This window comes from Puma concolor, chromosome B2 (assembly GCF_028749965.1).
Source record: "Puma concolor isolate L17-30 chromosome B2, mPumCon1.1.hap2, whole genome shotgun sequence".
In the NCBI taxonomy this organism is placed as follows: domain Eukaryota; kingdom Metazoa; phylum Chordata; class Mammalia; order Carnivora; family Felidae; genus Puma; species Puma concolor.
The window spans coordinates 42,557,518-42,573,727 of NC_141671.1; positions in this window are offsets into that span (position 1 = coordinate 42,557,518).

A 16,210-nucleotide genomic window follows, 5' to 3' on the forward strand; every position below is an offset into this window, starting at 1 on the left:
GAGTCTTACATATCCCTCAGTATGTTGTGGATTTTTTTTTTTTTTTAAGTAAAACTGTGCTGTGGAATAAGAGGGAGTGAGGACCCTTCTCTGGGGGCTGTAGAATGGTAGCTACTATGCAAAGGAAGGGTCTTTTCAAGAGCCAGAGTTTCTGGGCTGTTGGCAGAGTCATTCTCCTGCATGGGGTTAACTGTTTCCAGCTGTGGTTGCAATCCTGGAACTCGAAGTGCAGCAGTGACCTCGTATGCACATACATGAGAGAAGGAAGACTGATGAACCTCTCCTTATCCTGACAAAATTTCCTATCCACCCCCTCTTTTTTTAAATGTTTATTTATTTTTGAGAAGGGGGAGGGGCAGAGAGAGAAGGAGACACAGAACCTGAAGCAGGCTCCAGGCTCTGAACTGTCAGCACAGAGCCCGACGTGGGCTCCAATGCACAGACCGTGAGATCATGATCTGAGCCAAAGTCAGACGCTTAAGGGACTGAGCCAGCCAGGGGCCCCTCCACCCCTTCTTCTGAGGAGCCCAGCCCCCTCAATTCTACCCCATTTGCCAGGGATATCTTCCTTCTTTTGTCCATTACTTGTTCTGGAACCTATATCTAAAATCTGGAGATAACTCAAGTCCCGAGAAAACTGTCCTAACGAAGATGTTTGGGGAAACATTCACGAGGGATGAGCCCAGAAACGCTCATTTTGCCAAGAGAAACTTAAACTCGCGGCAGAAATGATCTGGTTTGAAGACTTGCTGCCAGGCACCAGGCCAACCAGCTGAGGCCAGAGCAAAGCCAAAAGCTGGGAAGCCACGGGTGGGTCAGCCTGTCTATGGCTTCGGGGCTGAGGAAGTTCTGGTCCCAGCTGTGGATGAAGATGCTCTTTCAGCCTTCCTCCCACCTCGCCCAGGAAGAGTGGATCAGAGCCAAGAGCCACACAGATGTTCCCTGTGAATGACAATGACAGAGGCAGAGAAAAGGCATGGGAAGGTGGAGAGAGCTGAGCTGATAGAGACCAAGGTGGGAGGAGGCTGCAAGAGAAGTCAGAAGAAAGGCCTGACAGAGTGAATGACTGTCCTGTTTGCTTTCTCTTAATTAACGTGGTTTCCTTACAAACCCCTGCTGATTCCCAGCTGGTTGACTCAACCATAACAACACATGGCCTGGCCTGCGCAGGCCAGGAGCTGAGGCTGTGAGCCTCCCAAGAAAGGTTTGGTTTCATTTGTAGTCACTGCCCCTCCTCCCCAACTGGCTTTGTGCAGATGAGGGAAAGGGACGGCACCTCAATGGAGAGCATGAGAGGTTGGGGGGACAGCCAGGGGCTGCTTGCTTTGGGCTCCCTTGGCTGCTGACCCGTGTTTCCCATGACCTTTAAAAAAGGGCAGTTTCTTGCTTGTCTGGGCTGCTGCCTCCACAGGTAGAAAAGGGGTGGGCGAGGAGACCTTGGACAGAAAACCCCTTGGCTTGGTGGGAGCCTCTCCACAGGTGTCCCCTGTTTGACTCAATGGGCCCAGGAACTATTAGGCTATGTGTAGAGTCCTGGGTAATTCAGTGTTGCCTAGCCATTTTTCAGAGTTGTTTCTCTTCCTCACTGGGACTCTCAGGCTGTCCAAGTTAGTCACCGGATCCCCTCGTTTATTTCATTGATTCCTCTGGCCGGCAAGTATCAATTGAGGAGCTACTATGTGCCTTTTGTAAACAAATGATTACATGCACCAGGGGATACTCTCCAGAGGTGAAAGCTCTTGTCTGACAAAGAACTATTTTGTTTCTAGATGATTGCCCTGGGATCTATTTGCTTTTTCTCCCCCTCCCCCACTTTTTAAAAAGCATGTTTTTTTTCTTGAAAATAAAGTATGTTCAGAAAAAGCACACAAGAGGTACCTGGCTGGCTCAGTTGGAAGAGCACGCGACTCTTGATCTGGGGTCGTGAGTTCGAGTCCCACATTGGGTGTAGAGATTACTTAAATAAATAAATAAACTTAAAAGAAAAAAAGCTTGGGCGCCTGGGTAGCTCAGTCGCTTAAGCGTCCAACTTTGGCTCAGGTCATGATCTTGTGGTTTGGAGAGTTCAAGCCCCGCTTCGGGCTCTCTGCTGTCGGCACGGAGCCTGTTTGGCATCCTTTGTCTCCCTCTCCTTCTGCGCATCCCCCCCGCATTCTCTCAAAAAGAAATAAACATTTTTAAAAAGCTTAAAAAACAGCAAAAGCAAAAGCACATAAAACGTAAATGTCCCATATAACAGATTCATCATAAGGCAAAATCGATTCATTTCTAGGCTGGACCACAAGCAGTCCTGGCTGTGGCTGGACATTTCTGCAGAGGGCCGGATGCCCCTTTTGAAAGGGTCTTCGTGTCCCTGTCACACTGAGGAACTCATCAGATTTCTTTTTCTTGGTGCCTGAATTCAATTCTTGCGTAAGGAGATTTTTACCTTTCAGAGCACTTTGGAATTGTTGGCACATTGTTTCTACTAGGTACAAAACGGCACCCTACGGGCGCCTGGGTGGCTCAGTCGGTTAAGCGTCCGACTTCGGCTCAGGTCATGATCTCGCGGTCCGTGAGTTCGAGCCCCGCGTCGGGCTCTGGGCTGATGGCTCAGAGCCTGGAGCCTGTTTCCGATTCTGTGTCTCCCTCTCTCTCTGCCCCTCCCCCGTTCATGCTCTGTCTCTCTCTGTCCCAAAAATAAATAAAACGTTGAAAAAAAAAATTTTAAAGAAGTCCTGGGATATACTAAAGTCTGAGAACTATAAGGCCAACTCTGCAGCTTGACACACGGGGCCCTCCTTCTGCAGTGTGACCCTGCCACCTTCCCCACTTCCTCCCCCTTCTCCCACATGGATCCTCAAAGCCCACCCTGTGCCCATTTTTCTCCCCCCCCCCCCCCCCGAACTCAACCATGTTCCTCTTCAGGGGCGCCTCCCCTGCTTTCAAGGCCCAGCCCACTTCTCCCCTCCTTTGTCAGGACTTCCTGCATTTGATCTTTCTGTCTGTGTGTTCTCCCTTGCCTACCGGCCACTCTAGTGCTGGGCCGCTCCTACCTCTGGCTACTTGATTACACGCTATTCCACACGAACCAGGACTCTCTGGGTTGTACGTGACGGTCATCAAGCCTGCAGGAGGACACGTGCTACCTCTTATAACCGACCCAGGATGGGCACGGTTCCGTGGGGCCTTGGGGCAACTGGAGCCAGAAACTCAGAAACACCAGGCCCATCGCCTCCTTCTCTGGTCTCTGTTTCTCTCTGCTTTGTGGCTTTATTCACTCATTCTTTCTCCATAAGGCTGCCAGAGGTTCCTAGCCTTGACATAGGGGTGGAGATATTAAGATTGGCAGGCCCCGGGGGAACTGTATGGAAAAACTGCAGGAAAGGCAAAAGAGGGGACATTTCCCCAGAGAAGGAGAAGTACTGTTTAACCGACTGGCTCAGTCGGTTAAAGCGTCTGACTTTGGCTCAGGTTATGACCTTGCAGTTCGTGAATGCAAGCCCCACATTGGGCTCGCTGCTGTCAGCACAGAGCCCGCCTCAGATCCTCTGTCCCCCCCACCAAAATAAAACAAAAATGAGAAAAAAAGGAAAAATGCTGGACAGAAAAATTAACCAATGATCACCCACTTGTCACGCTAACTGTGCTAGTTAGGAGTCGGGTCAGCCATGCACGACAGGAAACCCCAAAGAACAGTGACTTAAATAAGATGCAAAGGAGGCTCTGGGGAGAGAGGCTCCCTCTAGCTTGCTGCTCTGCCATAGTTCTAGAAGACTGCCTGAACACCAGCCACTCTGCCCATATAGTCTAGGGAGAGGACGGGAGAAATACACGAAGGATGGCCTGACCCGCCATCCTTTAAGACGCCTTCTGGAAGTTGTACACATTGCAGCTTCTAGCCCTCATATTGCCAGAACTTAGACATATAACTATACCTGGCAGTAAGGGCTTCTGAGAAATGCCTTAACTCTGGGCAGCCATACGCACGGCTAAAAAACAGAGGTGCTGTCACGCACTGAGGAAGAAGGATGGAATGGGCGTTGGACAATTAGCAGCCTGTGCCATGACCATAATCCATGACGTGCTTTGAGGGTGCATTTCCAGCTGACGGGGAACAAATTGCTACGCAAGGCGACTTGCTCCATTTTTGGGACAGTTCAAATCTGCCCTGCTCTGACTTCTACCTGCTGGTCCTTGCTCTGCCCTCTAACTCTTTTCCACACTATGGCCTTTAAATTTTTAGAAGACAGCACTGGCACCCAAGGGAGTTTTGCTCCAATTATCCTTATCTTCTGTTTTTCTCTCGTAAGTTCCAGACCTCAGTACCCTGGTGTGCAGCTGAGGCTGGTCAGTATTTTTCTTTCTTTCTCTTTCTTTCTTTCTTTCTTTCTTTCTTTCTTTCTTTCTTTCTTCTTTCTTTCTTCTTTTTAAGTTTATTTATTTTGAGAGAGTGAGCGAGCGAGCGAGCGAGCAAGCGGGAGAGGGGCAGAGAGAGAGAGAGGGACAGAGATCCAAAGTGGGCTCTGTGCTGACAGCAGAGCCCGATGCAGGGCTTGAACTCATAAATCGGGAGATCATGACCTGAGCTGAACTTGGACGCTTAACCAACTGAGCCACCCAGGTGCCTCCCCTGGCCCTTTTTTTTTTTTTTTTTTCCTTTTTTTAAAAAAGTGGTCAGCGGCGCCTGGGTGGCTCAGTCGGTTGAGCGGCCGACTTCGGCTCAGGTCATGATCTCGCGGTCTGTGGGTTCGAGCCCCGCGTCGGGCTCTGTGCTGACAGCTCAGAGCCTGGAGCCTGTTTCAGATTCTGTGTCTCCCTCTCTCTGACCCTCTCCTTAAGCTGGGCCCCGTGTCCCAGATGTCATGTGACCTGTAGAGGATGTAATTGGTCTTTTGGTAAAGCCCCATCTCAACACGCTACATCCGTCAACATGCCAATCCATCAAGATTGACAGAGAAGGTGCTATCTCGTGTCTGATGGGCTTGTTGCTGGCTGGCTGTCCTCACACTTACCCTCTTGTGGTCATCATGGTGCCGTGACGCTCACACTCTGCACCCTGCTCCTCTGGCAGGCTGACCCCACAGTTGGTCTTTATGAGAGTCTATGCCAGTTGCCTGTCTTGCTCTTGTGGAGCCTTCCCTTAATGCCTTCATTGTCAGCTGGTAGATTTGCTTTTCCTTCTGACGTCTGCCAGGTCAGGAGCCATCTTCCATGTCCCCCCTGGAGCTGCTTATTTTTTGTCTTCCTTTGGGTAAGCTTCTTTCCTCCCTAAGTAAGGCATGGGGCCTCTCGGAGCAATGGAAAACACCCTGGCTTCAGAGTATGTTGCAGACTTGGTTCCTTAGAAGTGGCCTCTGAGACGGAGGTTAGCGTGCAATGTTTGTTTGTTTACCAAAGAAAATATTTTTATTTGTCTAACAAAGACTCTAAGAAATGATGACATAATCAAATGAACAGAACTGGTGTCAAGACAGATAGGTTTGGAAAGCTACAGATGATCCATCACTTTGTTTCATCCAACCTTCTCTCAATTGGAGAGCATGGCATGTTTTTTTAATTTTTTTATTTTTAGGGAGTGCTCTTAGGACCGATGTCTGCCCTAAAGGGAGGGAAGGAAGGAGGATTGGACATAGGGAGGGGTCAAGCTGCAGTGGGGTCTCGGTGAAATGTCCCAGTCTCCCACAGGGAGCCCTGAAGCCGAGATGATCCTTCAGGATTGTCTCAAGTAGGGACAAGATGGCCAGGTCTTCCTGTCCTGATGATGATCAGCCATCAGTGTGGGTCCCTCTTCAGCCACATAGGAATTGGCAGCTCAGGGGTTTCTGCCTACAGCACTCTAAGCAGCTGGAAAAATAGGTCCTTTGTTCCTAAAATGGGGTCCGAACAATGCATCACGGCATCTACCACAGAGTGGAAGACCTGGGGGCTCTGCTGGGTGAGCCTGGGCCAGTCCTTTCACCTTACAGAGCCTCAGATTCTCTTCCCATAAAGAATGATGTCGGGGGAGTCAGCAGGTGGGATGGGCTGAGTGTGGGCCATGATCCAGCTGTGGTAGGAGCTCTGCTAAACGAACTGCTCTGAGTCTGCAGGTGACTCCCACACCCTCCCATGATCTCCAGCTTTATCTGGTTTACTGTGGGAGTTATCAGAGGGCCCGGAGGTCACTAGGGTCCCAGGCCAGGGGTGGGCATCTAGGTGAGGGGGGGGGGCAGCCTGAGGGACCGGCCGGCAAGGGCCCCTGGGAGCTCTACTGTTTGGAATGGTTTTCCTCAGAGTCCTAGACAGGCCTGGTGGGGGACAAAAGTCACAGAGTGGTTGTCAAGGACTGAATATTTGTGCCCCCCCCCCATTTCATATGTTGGAGCATTCACCCTCAATGTGATGGTATTAGAAGGCGAGGCCTTTGGGAGCTGATTCGGTTTCCATGAGTCATGAAGGTGGATCCCCAATGGTGAGATTAGCACCCTTATAAGAAGAAGAGGCACCAGGGCTTTCTGTCTCTGCCTTGTGGGGACCTGGCGAGAATGGGGCCATCCACAAGCCAAGAAGCATACCCTCACCAAGAGCCGAATCTGTTGGCACCTTGACCTTGGGCTTCCCAGCCTTCAGAACTGTGAGAAATGAATGTCTGTGTGTGAAGCCGTAAGGCAGCAGGCGGGGCTGACGAGGGCAGTGGTGGTAGGAGGCGAGGAAGGGCGCAGCTGGAGAATACCTGGGAGGCACTGTTGAGGAGTAGAGTCAGGAGACCTGGGTCTGGGTGACGGGCCTGCCCCTGACTGGCCATGTGACCAGGGGTGTGTCCCTGGACTGCTCTGGACTCCTGTGACCTCCCCTGAAGAGTGAGGTCGGGTAGGAAGTCTCTGATCTCATCTCTCACTTTGTGGCTTGATCACTCTAGAGCTAAAGTCCTTCCTTTGCTCTTCGGCTGCTGGGGTTAGGATGGGCTGAAGGGAGAGGCTGGGACCAGGGGAGTAAGCTTCCTTCTCTTTTCCTTCATGCTGGCCCTGCTGTTCCGGCAGAGGCCTTTTCGGGCACCCCAGGAGACAGGTTTTGGAAGGGGGTGAGTGGGGGTGGGGGGAGATGGGGGAGGTGGGGAGACTCCCTCAACATCGTCCTTCCTGGCTCGTGGCAACTTCTGGGTGACCTTTGGATCTGATAGTTTCAGGGTGAATTTATTTTATTTATTTATTAAATTAAAAAAAAATTTTTTTTTAACGTTTATTTATTTTTGAGACAGAGAGAGACAGAGCATGAACGGGGGAGGGTCAGAGAGAGAGGGAGACACAGAATCTGAAACAGGCTCCGGGCTCTGAGCAGTCAGCACAGAGCCCGACGCGGGGCTCGAACTCACGGACAGCGAGATCGTGACCTGAGCCGAAGTCGGACGCTTAAACAACTGAGCCACCCAGGCGCCCCTATTAAATTTTTTTTAATGTTTATTTGCTTTTGAGAGAGAGAGAGAGAGAGTCAGAGCACGAGTGGGGGAGGCAGAGAGAGAGAGGGAGACACAGAATCCCAGTGACCAGAAGGCAGTGAGCAGAGGGAGAGGGGAGTGCTTTGTCTCCTTTCCCCTTTCTAGCCCATCTGACCTCTCAGTGGGACATCTGTTCTTCTACCCCCTGAGAATCTGCCTGCAGGCCTGAGTGGAGGCAAGGAGATAGGTGGGGTGCTCCCTACAAGGGGCATCGAGCTTGTGGCTTCCAGGGGAGCTTGGTCCTGGCATCTCTGTGGGGTCCAGGGCACAGGCCATTCTATGACCCCAGCTGCCCCTGTCCCTGAAGGCCTGTGCATGTCATCTGCCTCAGGCTTCCAGGCTCCCAGGGTCTCCGGGTGAGGGAGTCACCCCCTGTCTTACACGGGTCCTGGAAGGCAAGAAGTGGCAGGCAGAGAGGGTGGTCCCCTTTCTGGAATGACCTCTCAGCTCCAGAGAGGACAAATGACTTGCCTATGGTGACACAGCAAATTAGAGACAGAGTCCTGGTCAACCAACTGACCTGCCCATCTAGAAAGAGAGAGATTCGGTATTTGTTCTCCTTGGTTGGGAGGTGGGGGAGGCTGGAAAATTTCTGTTTGGCTGGTCCTGTAGTCCTGGGGGACAGGATATTCCTGTGGTCCTACCCAGGGTCACTTGCTGAGACTAAGGAGTGTCTGCTCTGCCCACCCCCCACCCTGAGTCAGCCCCAGAGCTGGGGGTGGGGGTGGGGGTGGGGTAGGGAGCAGAGCTCAGGAAGGAGGGAGGGAGAGGCCAGGATGGGGGAAGGCAGAAAGGGAGGGAAAGGGCTTGGGGACAGAGGGAGCCAGAGAATGAGCAAACAAACAATGTCCTAGAAAACAACTTGTCTCCCCTTTCCAGGCTTCCTGCCTGCCTGCCTTTCCCACTGGAGACAGTAATTTAGAATAACGAGTCATAATTTGATTACATTCTCTTCCAGCCTCTCAGGGTAAACAAGGATCTCCACAGAAGGAAGGAACAGCATGGCCCAGGCTTCTGTCATACTCCCCTGGGTCTGGACAGGGGTTTCCCCCTCCTGTAGCTGTCCCTCTTTTCCCGGGTGCACTGGAAACGCGTTTGGGCAGCTTCAACCCCCACTTTTTCCCGAGGCCTTTCATTCTTCTATCTCCTGCCCCTTCCTCCCCTCTTCTTCTCTGCCCTCCCCGAGAATGTCCTTGCCCAGAAGCCTGCGTGCCGTGTAAATATTTAAACCCATGTATTAGTTCCTGTTTATTAGTGGTGTAAATCCTGGGTTCGTTCATTGCGCATCTGTCCTGCTCCATCTATCTCAGAAGGGGAGGCCCGAAGGCAGGGCTATGTGTCTGCTCTTCCCTGGGAACAGCCTCACTCGCACTCAGACCAGTAGTCAGCTGTATCGCCGATTCTGGCTTCGATTTTCTTTCTTCGCCATGTTTTGTTTCACGGCGGTAAAGCACGCATAATAGAAACTTCAACGTCGGACCCATTTTGAAGCGTGAAGCCCAGCTGTGCCCCACACATTCCTCGTGTTGTGCAAGCATCGCCACCGTCCATCTCCAGAGATCTTCTCGTCTTGTAAAACTGAAACTCTGTCCCCATAAATACGAATTCCCCGTTTGACTCTCGTCCCCACCCCTGGTAACCGCATTCTACTCTCTGCCTCTCTGATTTGACTACTCCAAGTAGCTCGTATAAGTGGAATCACACAGTAATATTTGTCTTTTTTTGTGACCGGCTTATTTCACTTAGCATAATGTCCTCAGTGCTCATCCGTGGTGCCGTGGAAGTTAGGATTTCCTTCCTTTTTAGGGCTGAATGATATTCTGGGGTATATATATATACCACCTTTTGCTCATCCGCTCATCTGTCATGGACGTTTGGGTTGCTTCCATGTTTTAGCTAATGTGACGAAAGCTGCTGTGAACACCGGTGTGCACATCAGCTTTTATTTTTTTATAATCAAAGCCTACCTTTTATTGGTGCTTACTCTATGCTCAGGAGTGTGTAGGCTTAATCACTTCATTATCACAAGTACCTGCCAGGTGGCAACTGTTCTGTTTTACAGATGAAGAAATTGAGGTCCTGAGAAGCCAGATTGCCCAAGGCAAGGCAAGGGGGAGCAAGGACCAGCACCTGCCCATGCTCTAGACCCAACCTCTTACAGTGGACTTGAAGGAGTCGTCTCAGGGTCTATTACCTGCCCTGCAGCCCCAGAAAGAGCAGACTGTTTCCTTGACCCTCTGCCCAGTGAGAGCATCCATCCTCCTGTCTGCATGGTTCCATCGTGGTTCCATCAGGCAGGGGTTCTTGCTCCTGGCTGCACATTAGAATCACCTGCAGAGCTTTAAATTTGTTTTAAGTTAATTCTGTGGTTTTTAAAGAGCACTGATTTCTTTTTTTAATGTTGTTTAATGTTTTATATATATTAGAGAGAGAGAGAGAGAGATGAGATGAGACAGAGAGACAGAGCATGAGTGAGGGAGGGTCAGAGAGAGAGACACAGAATCAGTAGACAGGCTCCAGGCTCTGAGCTAGCTTTCAGCATAGAGTCTGAGGCGGGGCTCGAAATCACGAACTGTGAGATCATGACCTGAGCCGAAGTCGGACGCTTAACCAACTGAGCCACCCAGGTGCCCCTCACGTGCAGAGCTTTAAAAGCAGAAGATGCCCCAGCTTCTCCCCAGAGTTCAGTTCAGCAGTTAAACTGAACTCCCTTGGGGCTGGAACCCAGGCGCCTGCATTTAAAAAATTTCCTCAGGTGCTTCTCTGTGTTGTCAGGGTTGAGAATCGCAGGGTTAGGAGAGGAAGGGGACAGAAGGTCTTTATTTTCCCCTGCAAATCCCCCCCTCCCCGAGGGTCATGAATGCCCCAAGTCCAGTGGCCCAGAACCCCGGAATGCCTCCTCCTCTGTTTCCAGAGGTTCTATTTCGTGGGTGTGTGCCCCGCAGCCTAGACACAGGGGGCTGTGGGGCCCTGGATGGACCTGCCAAGCCCAGCCAAACCTTGGAATGAAAACAGTTGTTGACAGCCTTCAGGCTGCCGGCATTTTGGTCACCTCCGCAAACGGGGGGTGAAGGTAGTGAGGTGGAGGGCAGGGGTCAGGATGTCATTAAGAGGGTGGGGAGTGGAGAGTAGTAGGGCCCCACAGGGTGGGGTCAGCGAAGTCATCATCCATTCCCACCCCCAGCTTTTGCCTGTGGTCATAGCCCATCTCTCTTTGGTGTCCCTGCCCCAAGTCTCACCTGTTCCCGCCCCTCCTCCCCTATCCTCCAGTCTCCCTGATGGCCCGTTAAATCCAGGTTGGTGTCAAGGCTTGGAGAATTTCCAAGCTGGGCTCTGCCCTAAGGTAACCAGCCTCGGGACTGCTTGAAGGAGAGCACATTGGGGTGAGGGGGCTCTGTCAGCCTCTCCTGGATTCCTTCCTCTGAGCTAGACTTGAGCCAAACACTCCACGGTCAGGTCCAGGTGGGAGTTGCCGCAGGTCGGCTCAGTTCCCAGGGCAACATGCAGGGTCCGGGCGGGGGCATGGCAGAAGGAGGCCTGCCCTGGGCACTGGAAGACAGTTTAGTCACTGCCATGCTGTGTTACCTTGGGCGATTCTCTTCCCTGGGTCTCAGCAGCCCATCTGCATTATAAAGGCGTTGGCTCAGATCACAGGTTCTCAAACTCAGCCGCACATTGGAATCCTTTGGAGAGCTTTAAAAACTACTCTTGTTTTCATCCTCAGAGATGCCGATTTAATTGGTAGAGGCTGTGGCCTGAGCATCAGGGGCGGGGAGGGGGTGTGGGGGGGCATTTAGAGGATCCTCAGGTGATTCGAATTTACAGTCAAGTTGGAGAAGCAGTGTTCTCGAGAACTGCTTCCTGACCGCAGTCACGTCATGGCACCCCTAGAATGAGACTGTATTTGGACAGCCCTGTCAACAGAGGTGACAACAGAGGGGGCCCCAGCTGCCCCTGAGAACCGTGGGGCTTAAGTGTTTCTGTACCAGCAAGACACCCTTATGTCCTTCCGGCTGTTTATTGCCTCACTGGTCCTCCAGCTGAGGCATACGTGATGGTCCTGCTGAAGTCCCAGGTGGTTTACAAAGTTACAGGTTGAACAGGGGACATCTTCTTGGAGCATCAATTTCTTGGAAGATTTTAGGAGAAAAATCATGCTTCACATCTTAAGTAACCTAAGGTAGTTTTGAAAATCTGATAAGAGATACGGCTATATCCCGGAGTAGAATGCAAAGCTCACATATATTTGAAGGTAAAAAAAGATCAGATGTCACAGTGTGACCATCGTGTCAGGACGCATGGGCCCACGCATGGACAGTGGGTCATACTTCCTGACAGTTTGAGCAAAACACTGGAGAAGCCCTGAGTCAGGCTACGCATCAGCACATGGATCAGAGGCAAGGAGAAGCATTAACTCCTGTCAGTTCAGGAAGGCTTCTTGGAGGAGGCAGCATTTCAGGGAGGTTCTCGGGCACAGGGAGGGAAGAAAGGAACCGGTTGGGAGAAGGGCATGGGCGGGGGCTCTCTCGAGCCTGCGGCAGGAATACAAACTCGGACAATGTCTTTCTTGCCCTTGGCTTATGAAGTCAATAAATTCAGATTGCTGAATAATTGAGGCCGACTTGGCCCACAGCCCGCCTGCCTGGAGCAGCTGGCGCAAGATTGCGGCACTGAAGCCCTGTCTCCCGTGCGCCCCCTTCAGCAGCCAGCCACTCATGACCGTTGCAGAGGTAGCTACCGATCACCCAGGCAGGAGAGCAGCCCAGTTGCCCCAGTGTCCTGCCATTTCCCCCCCTGCCTACTTGAGAGAGGCCCCCTGAATTACAGGGTCAGGAGCAGACTGGGGGAGTGAGAAACTGAGTCACCCCTGTTTCCTCTAGGAAGTCTAACAAACTGTCTCACTCCCTGACTCTCCCTGGTGACCTCCAAGAGCCTGGGCACGGCCCCAAGAGACGGTCGGAGGGGCACTCTTTCCAGTGGTGAGGGTGCCACAGGGCCCAAGCCCTGGGTCCTCTGTCTAGTAGCCTAGATAGCAGACAGGGTCGTGAACCCTGGAGACCACCAGCCTCTCAGTAGAGCGGTTACTCTTTTTCATTGGTAACTGGACCAATAATGCCCTGGGGTACTGAGCAGTCTCGTCGGCCTGAGAACTGACTCTCGCTGCTGTTCATGACACCCCAGGGAGGTAGCACAGCAGAGTTGTGGACTGTGTGGCCCGTTCGGAAATTCACTATGTATCCACCAGTGTGTTCTAAGGGCTTAGACAGTGCCTGGCACATAGTAGATGCTTAGTAAGTATTTACTGACTAAACCAAAGGAGCCAGACTCTGGGTTTAAATCCCCACGGGAGACAGTGCGGGCCCTTTCTGTGCTTTACTTGCTTTTTTCTGCAACATGGGGACGGTAATTGAACCTACTTCATAGGATTAATATGTATAAAGTCTTGAGACGGTGCCTAGCACATGCTGAGCACTCAGTAAGTGTTTGCTGCCGTCTTAAACCTCTAACCTTCTTTTCCAGCCCCACCTCCCCCATGAAAGGCTCACTCTTGCTCTCCTCTGAGCCCCTGCTGGGGTTACAGCTGCTGGTGGAGACCAGCTGGATCCAGCATTGTGCACTTCTGGGGCCCAAGACAGTGCCCGGGCCAGCCACGTATGGGGCCATCTTCCTTTCCTTTAACACGCTTGTGGATGAAAACATGGCTCACACACATGTGGACAGAGTCCTGCGTGGTGTGAAGGGCAGGAGGGGCCTGTAGACCGTGAGGCTGACTCATAAGGCCCAGAGTTCTCCCCCTTCGCATCCTTGTTTGCCCTGCCAGAATGGTCTTTCTAAGCCAGAAAGAAGGCCATGTCACCCCCTTGCTTACCGCCCCTCCACAGTTCACTGTTTCTTGCAGCATAAGCCCAGGACCCTGTAGGGCCTGTGTGGCTCCCAGCCTTCTGTTTCCCTCCCCTCTCCATCTTGTGTGTGGCTGTTACTCTTGGGCTCCACATGCCCGTCGCCCCAGATGATCTACCCTCCCCAGCTGGCCCTCAGTCTCCCACAATATGAAGCATATTCCGTCCAGACAGAGATGGGCTCCAGCTGCTGCTGGAAAGCTCATCCCCACCCCTGCTCCTCTGCCCTCATTCACTTTTCTTTTAAGGCTCAGCACAAACGTTGCTTCCTTTAAGAAGCCTTTGTGCGGGGGTGCCTGGGTGGCTCAGTCGGTTAAGCATCTGACTCTCGCTTTATGCTCAGGTCATGATCTCACTGTTTGTAAGTTCGAGCCCCGTGCTGGGCTCTGTGCTGACAGCCTGGAGCCTGCTTCGGATTCTGTGTCTGCTCCTCCTATACTCATGCTCTGTCTCTTTCTGTCTCTCAATAATAAATAAACGTTAAAAAAAAAAAAAAAAGAAGAAGTCTTTGTGGGCTCCTGCATCACTGGGCTCACCTATTCCCTTTCTAGCCGTCCAGCCGATGGGGACCTTTAGTCTGCTTTCTTGTTCAGGTGCTGCTTTTCTCCACTAGACAGGTGACCTCTACGTGGGCCCGCATCCCTGGTGCCTTATGTGGGGCTTGCGCCCTCGCGAGCCCAGCGGAAACTTGTGAAATGAAGCATGGAGGGAGGCATGGATTTCTTGGCCCATGTACTCACTGATACATGTCAAAGCTGAGGGGTGTTGCACCCTCAGGGGATGTGGGGAACATCTGCTTGGGCCGGGACCTCTGTGAGCACACACTTGAGAGTGTGGGCATTGGGGAAGGGGGTTGGGCCACTTAGGGGTTGGCAGTTTGGGAGCTGGAAGGCCAGCCTTTATCTGCCCCCTGCCTGCTTCCTGGTAGCCTCATTGGGGTCTCTGACTGCTAAGCACGGGTTTGGGACCAGACCAACATTTGTCTTTTCTCAGGAGCTGTGTTGCTCCCTACCTTTAACCTCTGGCATTGGTGGCCGCTCCATGCGGTACTCAGAGACGAACGCTGCCCACAGGCGTCTCTTAGGGCCTTCAGCGTAGGTGAGAATCAGAAGATGCCGAAAACCTTGGAAGGGGATCTTGTCCAGCTTTCTGCCTCTAGGCAGGATGAGACTGAGAGGGGTCCGCCCTTCCCTTCAAAAGTCTCTGGAGAAGGAGACTCCATGGGACCTTTTCCCCACTTCTCAGTCTTAGGTTCTGGCTGGGACTCATCTGTGTGGTGGCCCGGCCAGGAGAGCCTCTCTCTGGATAGCATATGGCTCATACTGTGGTCATGTGAGATGATCTGAGGAATCGGGAACATATATTCTGGGCTCAGACTGGGTTCAAATCCCAGCTCTGCCACTTATTAGCGGTGATGTTGGGTAAGTTCCTTAATCTTCTGTGTCTCAGTTTTCTTATCTATACAAGGGGGATGATAATAGGGCTGATGTTAGGGTTGTTCTGAAGACCGAAGGAGTTAATGCACCAAAGGCATGTAGAGGAGTACCCAGTTCGGAGTAAAAAACTCAATAAGTGTGAGCTGTTCTTATTCCACAGCAACTGTCTTCCCGGAGACCTGACATGGTGTGCATGCGAGCACTTGTGATGCTGGCGATAGGGGGTGAACAGGACAGGTTTCTGCCCTCAAGAAACTCACAGTCCAGGGGCTCCTGGGTGGCTCAGTCGGTTGAGCGTCCGACTTCGGCTCAGGTCATGATCTCGTGGTTCGTGGGTTCGAGCCCCCCATCGGGCTCTGTGCGGACAGCTCAGAGCCTGGAGCCTGCTTCGGATTCTGTGTCTCCCTCTTTCTCTCTGCCCCTCCCATGCTCATGCTCTGTCTCTCTCTGTCTCAAAAATAAACAAACATTAAAAAAAAAAAGAAACTCACAGTCCAGACGGGAGGCTGGCATGGAAATGGATCCGGCAGAGAAACTAAAGGGCCGTCTAACGCAGGAGTGACTGCCGTTCTTTCTGCTTTCTAGGAATGCAGTATGTTTCATCTTGGGGAAGTGGTTCTTTTGTGGGGAAAACACAGCGATGGGCCCTTTGGGTGAGAAAGACATGGCCTCAATGGGTGAAGATGAAGGTTCAGGCAGAATGAAAGTTTTGCATAACCTGAAGCGGTCAGGAAACTGAGAAGTCTGAGGCAGCTGGGCAGAGAGGGCTGTGGGTAAGGCCCTCGAAAGAGGGCCAGCGGGTGAGGACCAGTGAAGAAATCTCTAGGTAGAAGTAAGTCTCGTCTTGATTTTTTTTTTAAAAATTATGTTTTGTTAGTAGATAATATATTTACATATTTCAAAAATTTCAGAGCACAGAGGTGTATGCCTATAATGAAAAGTCTCCTTTTCCCCCTGCCCCTGGCCACTAAGGTTCCCCCAGTTTCTTATGTGGCTTCCCAGAGATATTCTATGTATATAGGGCAAATGTACATAAACATATCTTCCTTCCCCCTTCTCCACCTTTCTTTCGCAAATACGTCTTTCACCGTATCCTGCACCTAGCTTTGTATTTACTCAGCATTTGTTTAGCTTAGTGTTTGCTTACTGATTAGTCCACGAGCAGCAGAGTTTTCTCACTTTTTGACAGCTGCATGGTGTTCTACTGTGTTTGCACACAGAGGTTTATTCACCCAGATTCCTATGGCCTCCCCTTGACGTTCAAGTTGCTTCCTGCTCTGTGCTGTAATTTCCCACTGTACACTTGGACCTTCAGGAAAGTCTGCCCCACAGATGTGGGCCTGGTGAGGCTGAGGAGCAGATCACCACACAGCTGAGGCCTTCGCGAGGAAAGGTTTCGGAGAACACCCCAATCCCAG